General features: G+C 40.3%; 2 non-coding genes across 2 annotated transcripts; both read right to left on the reverse strand.

Moving 5' to 3' along the window:
- Positions 1–2,075: 2,075 nt before the first annotated feature.
- Positions 2,076–2,183, reverse strand: LOC112793476 (small nucleolar RNA R71). Its single transcript, XR_003198164.1, has one exon. It is a non-coding gene; the product is annotated as a small nucleolar RNA R71 (small nucleolar RNA).
- Positions 2,184–7,742: 5,559 nt separating this feature from the next.
- Positions 7,743–7,846, reverse strand: LOC112793905 (small nucleolar RNA R71). Its single transcript, XR_003198592.1, has one exon. It is a non-coding gene; the product is annotated as a small nucleolar RNA R71 (small nucleolar RNA).
- Between the last annotated feature and the right edge of the window lie 599 nt (positions 7,847–8,445).

Raw genomic sequence — 8,445 nt, forward strand, 5'->3', positions numbered from 1 at the left:
AGGCTGGACAACTGACGGTTCATCTTGTTGCTTAGATTAGGTATTTTTTTTCAGAGCTCTTAAGAATGAATTCTAGTGTTTCAAGGTGATGTTCTTATCATCACCAAAGCTGATTGATCTTCATCAATTTAACTCTTGAATGCAATGTCCTGCTGAAGCTTGGCCGGCCATGTCTAATTTCTTTAGACTAAAGCTTTAGACTAACATTGCATGATTCCTGGAATTCTCATTAAGAATTTTGATACCTTTATTTTCTTTTTCTACATAATTTTCGAAAAATCCAAAAAAAAATTATAAAATCATAAAATCCAAAAATATTTCTTTTTTGAGTCTAGAGTCTCATCTTAAGTTTAGTGTCAATTGCATGTTTCTGTTCTTATTGCATTCATGCATGTGTCCTCATTGATCTTCAAGTTGTTCTTGATGATTTCCTTGTTCTGATCTTTGAATTCTATTGACTTGAGTGTTTTGTGTGTCTCATATGCATTTTCGTTTTGTTAGTGTCAGTAGTATACAAACTGCTAAGTTTGGTGTCTTGCATGCATTGTCATTTGATTCTTGTTGCATTTTGGTTTGTCCTTATTATTAAAAATCCAAAAATATTTTTAATTTGTGTCTTTTCAAGTCAATAATACAGAGAATTGAAGATTCAGAACATACAGCAGAGGAATTGCACAGAAAAAGCTGGGCGTTCAAAACGCCCAGTGAAGAAGGACAGACTGGCGTTTAAACGCCAGCCAGGGTACCTGGTTGGGCGTTTAACGCCCAAAAGGGTAGCATTTTGGGCGTTAAACGCCAGAATGGATACCATTCTGGGCGTTTAACGCCAGGATGGCACAAGGGGGAAGATTTTGTTTTCAAAATCAATTTTTTTTAAGTTTTCAAAGTTTTTCAAAATCAAATCTTTTTCAAATCAAATCTTTTCAATCAAATCTTTTTCAAAATCAATTTCTTTCCTTTTTCAAAAATACTTATTAACAATTAATGATTTGATTGAACATTTTTTGCCTTTTCTGTTGAGGAAGGTTTTATGTTTGATTCATATCTTTTCTTGTTAGGCAAGTCATTAATTTTTAAAATCATATCTTTTCAAATTGTTTTCAAATCATATCTTTTAAAATTGTTTTCAAATCATATCTTCTCAATCACATCTTTTTAAAACCAATCATATCTTCTTAACCACATCTTTTTCAAAATAGTTTTCAATCAAATGTTTCTGATTTCTAATTTCAAAATCTTTTTCAAAAATCATTTGATTTCTTTTCCCTTTTCATTTTCGAAAATTAAGTAATGTTTTTCAAAAATATTTTTTTAAATTTTCCACTTAATTTTCGAAAATTACTTCCCTCCTTCTCACATCCTTCTATTTATGGACTAACACTATCCCTTAATGCAAAATTCGAACTCCATCTTCTTTGATAAGTTCGAATTTTCCACTTCTGTCTTCTACTCTTCTTTTCCTCTGACACTTCAAGGAATCTCTATACTGTGACATAGAGGATTCCATATTTTCTTGTTTCCTTCTCTTTCTTATGAGCAGGAGCAAAGACAAAGGCATTCTTGTTGAGGCTGATCCTGAACCTGAAAGGACCTTGAAGAGAAAGCAAAGAGAAGCCAAAGTACAACTCTCTTTAGAGCACCCGAACGAACTCTTCAAGGAAGAAGAACTCATGGCAGCCGAAAACAACAACAATGCCAACAATGCAAGGAAGATGCTTGGTGACTTTACTGCACCTACTCCCGATTTCTATGGGAGAAGCATCTCTATCCCTGCCATTGGAGCAAACAACTTTGAGCTTAAGCCTCAATTAGTTTCTCTAATGCAACAGAATTGCAAGTTCCATGGACTTCCACTAGAAGATCCTCATCAGTTTTTAGCTGAGTTCTTGCAAATCTGTGACACAGTCAAGACTAATGGGGTTGACCCTGAGGTCTACAGACTGATGCTATTCCCTTTTGCTGTAAGAGACAGAGCTAGAACATGGTTGGACTCTCAACCTAAAGAAAGCCTGGACTCTTGGGAAAAGCTAGTCAATGCCTTCTTGGCAAAGTTCTTTCCACCTCAAAAATTGAGTAAGCTTAGAGTGGAAGTCCAAACCTTCAGACAGAAGGAAGGAGAATCCCTCTATGAAGCTTGGGAAAGATACAAACAATTGATCAGAAAGTGTCCCACTGATATGCTTTCTGAATGGAGCATCATAGGTATTTTCTATGATGGTCTCTCTGAACTGTCCAAGATGTCCTTGGATAGCTCTTCTGGAGGATCTCTTCATCTGAAGAAGACGCCTACTGAAGCTCAAGAACTGATTGAAATGGTTGCAAATAACCAATTCATGTACACTTCTGAAAGAAATCCTGTGAACAATGGGACTAGTCAGAAGAAAGGAGTTCTTGAGATTGACACTCTGAATGCCATATTGGCTCAGAATAAAATATTGACTCAACAAGTCAATATGATTTCTCAAAGTCTGTCTGGGATGCAAAATGCACCAAGCAGTACTAAGGAAGCTTCATCTGAGGAAGAAGCTTATGATCCTGAGAACCCTTCAATAGAAGAGGTGAATTACATGGGAGAACCCTATGGAAACGCCTACAATCCTTCATGGAGGAATCATCCAAATCTTTCATGGAAGGATCAACAGAGACCCCAACAAGGTTTCAATAACAATAATGGTGGAAGAAACAGGTTTAGCAATAGCAAGCCTTTTCCATCATCTTCTCAGCAACAGACAGAGAGTTCCAAGCAGAATAATTCTGACTTGGCAACCATGGTCTCTGATCTAATCAAAACCACTCAAAGTTTCATGACTGAAACTAGATCTTCCATTAGGAATCTGGAAGGACAAGTGGGTCAGCTGAGCAAGAAAATTACTGAACTCCCTCCAAGTACTCTTCCAAGCAATACAGAAGAAAATCCAAAAGGAGAGTGCAAAGCCATTAACATGGCTGAATTCTGGGAGGAAGAAGAGGCAGTGAACGCCACTGAGGAAGACCTCACTGGACGTCCACTGACCTCCAATGAGTTCCCCAATGAGGAACCTTGGGAATCTGAGGCTCAAACTGAGACCATAGAGATTCCATTGGACTTACTCCTGCCATTCATGAGCTCTGATGAGTATTCTTCCTCTGAAGAGGATGAGTATGTCACTGAAGAACAAGTTGCTAAATACCTTGGAGCAATCATGAAGCTAAATGACAAGTTATTTGGAAATGAGACTTGGGAGGATGAATCCCCTTTGCTCACCAAAGAACTGAATGACTTGTCTAGGCAGAAACTACCTCAAAAGAGGCAAGATCCTGGGAAGTTTTCTATACCTTGTACCATAGGCACCATGACCTTCAAAAAGGCCTTGTGTGACTTAGGGTCAAGTGTAAACCTCATGCCCTTCTCTGTAATGGAGAAGTTAGGGATCTATGAGGTACAAGCTGCAAAAATCTCACTAGAGATGGCAGACAACTCAAGAAAACAAGCTTATGGACTTGTAGAGGATGTTTTGGTGAAGATTGAAGACCATTACATCCCTACTGATTTCATAGTCCTAGAGACTGGGAAATGCATGGATGAATCCATCATCCTTGGCAGACCCTTCCTAGCCACAGCAAAGGCTGTGATTGATGTTGATAGAGGAGAGTTGATCATTCAAGTGAATGAAGAATCCTTGGTGTTTAAGGCCCAAGGATATACCTCTGTCATCATGGAGAGGAAGCATGTAGGGCTTCTCTCAAAACAGAGCCAAACAGAGCCCCCACAATCAAACTCTAAGTTTGGTGTTGGGAGGCCACAACCAAACTCTAAGTTTGGTGTTGAACCCCCACATTCTTTACTCTAAGTTTGGTGTTGGGAGGTTCCAACACGGTTCTGAGCATTTCTGAGGCTCCATGAGAGTCCTCTGTCAAGCTAATGACAATAAAGAAGCGCTTGTTGGGAGGCAACCCAATGTTTTATAATTAATTATTTTCTTTTGTTATTTTATCTTTTTTTGTAGGTTGATGATCATAAGAAGTCACAAAATCCATGAAAAAAGCAAAAACAAAATGAAAAATAGGAAGAAAAACAGCACACCCTGGAGGAAGAACTCACTGGCGTTTAAACGCCAGTGAGGCTAGCAGTTGGGCGTTTAACGCCCAGTCTGGCACCATTCTGGGCGTTTAACGCCAGAAAAGGGCACCAGACTGGCGTTAAACACCAGGAAGGGGCAAGAACCTGGCGTTAAACGCCAGAAAGGGGCACCAGCCCGGCGTTTAACGCCAGAATTAGCTCAAAACGTGTTTTTGAGTGCCATTTGGTGCAGGGATGACTTTTCCTTGACACCTAAGGATCTATGGACCCCACAGGATCCCCACCAACCCCACCACCCTCTCTCTTCTTCACCCATTCACCAATCACCTCAACACCCATATATAAACCCTTCTTCACCCCTTCATCTTCACACAACCTAAACACCACTTCTCCCCTTCTCTTTGGCCGAACACAAAGCCATTCCCTTCTTCCTCATTCCTTCTACTTCTACTCTCTTCTTTCTACTTTTGCTCGAGGACGAGCAAACCTTTTAAGTTTGGTGTGGTAAAAGCATTGCTTTTTGCTTTTCCATAACCATTTATGGCATCCAAAGCCGGTTCAACTGAGAAGGCATGACCTCAAGCCCATCACTAAGAAAAAAAAGATGGAGCAAACAAGAGACCCCCCTCATCATGAGATCCCTGAGATACCTCAAGGGATGCACTTTCCTCCACAAGACTATTGGGAGCAACTAAACACCTCCCTAGGAGAATTGAGTTCCAACATGGGACAACTAAGGGTGGAGCATCAAGAACACTCCATCATCCTTTCAGTGAGATTAAGAGAAGATCAAAGAATCATGAGGGAGGAGCAACAAAGACAAGGAAGAGACATTGAGGAGCTCAAGCACTCCATAGGATCTTCAAGAGCAAGAAAGAGCCGCCATCACTAAGGTGGACCCGATCCTTGATTTCCTTGCTATTTATTCTTCTGTTTTTCGAATTTTATGCTTATGTTTATCCATGTTTGTGTCTTGTGATCATTAGTGTCTTAGTGTCTATGCCAAAAAGTTATATGAATCCATCACCTTTCTTAAATGAAAACTGTTTTTATCACAAAAGAACAAGAAGTACAGGATTTCGAATTCATCTTTAAAACTAGCTTAATTAGTTTGATGTGGTGGCAATACTTTTGTTTTCTGAATGTATGCTTAAACAGTGCATATGTCTTTTGAATTTGTGGTTCATGAATGTTAAAATTGTTGGCTCTTGAAAGAATGATGAAAAAGGAGACATGTTACTGAGGATCTGAAAAATCATAAAAATGATTCTTGAAGCAAGAAAAAGCAGTGAATACAAAAAAAAAGAGAGAAGAGAGAAGGAGAAAAACGAAAAAAAAAAGGGGAGAAAAAGAAAAAGAAAGAAATAAAGTTGTGATCCAAGGCAATAAGAGTGTGCTTAAGAACCCTGGACACCTCTAATTGGGGACTTTAGCAAAGCCGAGTCACAATCTGAAAAGGTTCACCCAATTATGTGTCTGTGGCATGTATGTATCCGGTGGTAATACTGGAAGACAGAGTGCTTTGGGCCACGGCCAAGACTCATAAAGTAGCTGTGTTCAAGAATCATCATACTTAACTAGGAGAATCAATAACACTATCTGGATTCTGAGTTCCTAAAGAAGCCAATCATTCTGAATTTCAAAGGATAGAGTGAGATGCCAAAACTGTTCGGAGGCAAAAAGCTACTAGTCCCGCTCATCTAATTTGGAGCTTAGTTTCATTGATAATTTGGAGTCTATAGTATATTCTCTTCTTTTTATCCTATTTGATTTTCAGTTGCTTGGGGACAAGCAACAATTTAAGTTTGGTGTTGTGATGAGCGGATAATTTGTATACTTTTTGGCATTGTTTTTAGTATATTTTCAGTAGGATTTAGTTAGTTTTTAGTATATTTTTATTAGTTTTTAGTTAAAATTCACTTTTCTGGACCTTACTATGAGTTTGTGTGTTTTTCTGTGATTTCAGGTATTTTCTGGCTGAAATTGAGGGACCTGAGCAAAAATCTGATTCAGAGACTGAAAAGGACTGCAGATGCTGTTGGATTCTGACCTCCCTGCGTTCGAAGTGGATTTTCTGGAGCTACAGAAGCCCAATTGGCGCGCTCTCAACGGCGTTGGAAAGTAGACATCCTGGGCTTTCCAGCAATATATGATACTCCATACTTTGCCCAAGATTTGATGGCCCAAACCGGCGTTCAAAGTCACCCTCAGAATTCCCAGCGTTAAACGCCGGAACTGGCACCTAATTGGGAGTTAAACGCCCAAACTGGCATAAAAGCTGGAGTTAAACGCCAAGAAGAGTCTCTACACGAAAAATGCTTCATTGCTCAGCCCAAGCACACACCAAGTGGGCCCGGAAGTGGATTTTTATGTCATTTACTCATCTTTGTACACCTTAGGTTACTAGTTTTCTATAAGTAGGACCTTTTACTATTGTATTTTGGATCTTTTGATCATGTTTTGATGATTGAACCCTCTTTGGGAGGCTGGCCATTCGGCCATGCCTAGACCTTATGCTTATGTATTTTCAACGGTGGAGCTTCTACACACCATAGATTAAGGTGTGGAGCTCTGCTGTACCTCGAGTATTAATGCAATTACTATTGTTCTTCCATTCAATTCCTCTTGTTCTTGTTCCAAGATATCACTTGTTCTTCAACTTGATGAAGGTGATGATTGACGCCCATCACTATTCTCACCCATGAACAAAGTGACTGACAACCACTCTTGTTCTACAAGCATTTGAGGCTTAGTGAATATCTCTTGGATTCCTGATTGCACGATGCATAGTTGATCGCCTGACAACAGAGTGCTCGCCTGACAAACGAGCCAACCATTCCGTGAGATCAGAGTCTTCGTGGTATAGGCAAGAACTGATGGCGGCATTCAAGAGAAACCGGAAGGTCTAACCTTGTCTGTGGTATTCTGAGTAGGATTCAATGACTGAATGACTGTGACGTGCTTCAAACCTGTAACTTACTGGGCGTTAGTGACAGACGCAAAAGAATCACTGGATTCTATTCCAGTAGGGGAGGGAACCACACCGGTGATTGGCAGCACTGTGACAGAGTGTGTGCATTAGCTTTCACTGCGAGGATGGGAGGTAGCTGCTGACAACAGTGAGACCCTACACGAGCTTGCCATGGAAAGGAGTAAGAAGGATTGGATGAAGACTGTAGGAAAGTAGAGAGACGGAAGGGAAGGCATCTTCATACGCTTATCTGAAGTTCCTACCAATGAATTACATAAGTATCACTATCTTTATCTTTTATGTTATTTTCGTTCATCACCATATACATTTGAGTTTGCCTGACTAAGATTTACAAGATGACCATAGCTTGCTTCAATACTAACAATCTCCGTGGGATCAACCCTTACTCACGTAAGGTTTATTACTTGGACGACCTAGTGCACTTGCTGGTTAGTTGTGCGAAGTTGTGTAATGCCATGGTATTGAGCTACCAAGTTTTTGGGGTTCATGACCGGGGATTATGAGAGTTGTGAAAAAGTATTGTTCACAATTTCGCCCACCAAAGATGCCTATAAACTGCTCTTGTTCCCATTTTCACTTAGGGACAAGGCAGCTAAGTGGCTGGAATCATTCCCAAGGGGGAGCCTAACAACCTGGGATGAGGTGGAAAGCAAGTTTCTGGCACGTTTCTACCCCCCACAAAAGGTCAATAGGCTTCGATCTGAGGTTCAGACTTTTAGACAACAAGATGGTGAAACTCTCTACGAGGCATGGGAGAGGTTCAAGGATTTGACAAGGAAATGCCCACCAGACATGTTCCATGACTGGGTGCAATTGCATATTTTCTATGATGGACTTTCTTATGAATCAAGGAAGGCTGTAGACCATTCATCAGGAGGTTCATTGAACAGGAAAAAGACTGTGGAAGAAGCCATTGAAGTGATTGAGACAGTGGCTGAGAATGAGTACTACTATGCTTCAGAGAGACACAACACTAAGGGAGTCATGGAGCTGAACCATGTTGATACAATTCTAGCCCAAAACAAGGTGTTTGCCAAGCAACTAGCAGAGCTCACCAGGAAATTAGAAACAAATCAAGTGGCTGCAATACACACACAAGATCAGGAGGAAGTAAGCACTGAAGGAGGTGATTAGGAAGAGGCCAACTATGTGGGAAATCAACAAAGGCAACCATATGATCCACATTCCAACACTTACAACCCAGGCTGGAAAAACCACCCAAACTTTGGGTGGGGAAACCAGCAAACCCAACCACAAAACCACAAACCTTACAACCCCAACCAACATAACAATTCCACATACCAAAACTCCAACCAAAGATCATACCAAGCCACACAAAACACTTACTCCCAACCACCATATCATGGCCAAAATAATCAACCTGCCCAACCTA

This window comes from Arachis hypogaea, chromosome 3, assembly GCF_003086295.3.
Source record: "Arachis hypogaea cultivar Tifrunner chromosome 3, arahy.Tifrunner.gnm2.J5K5, whole genome shotgun sequence".
In the NCBI taxonomy this organism is placed as follows: Eukaryota; Viridiplantae; Streptophyta; class Magnoliopsida; order Fabales; family Fabaceae; genus Arachis; species Arachis hypogaea.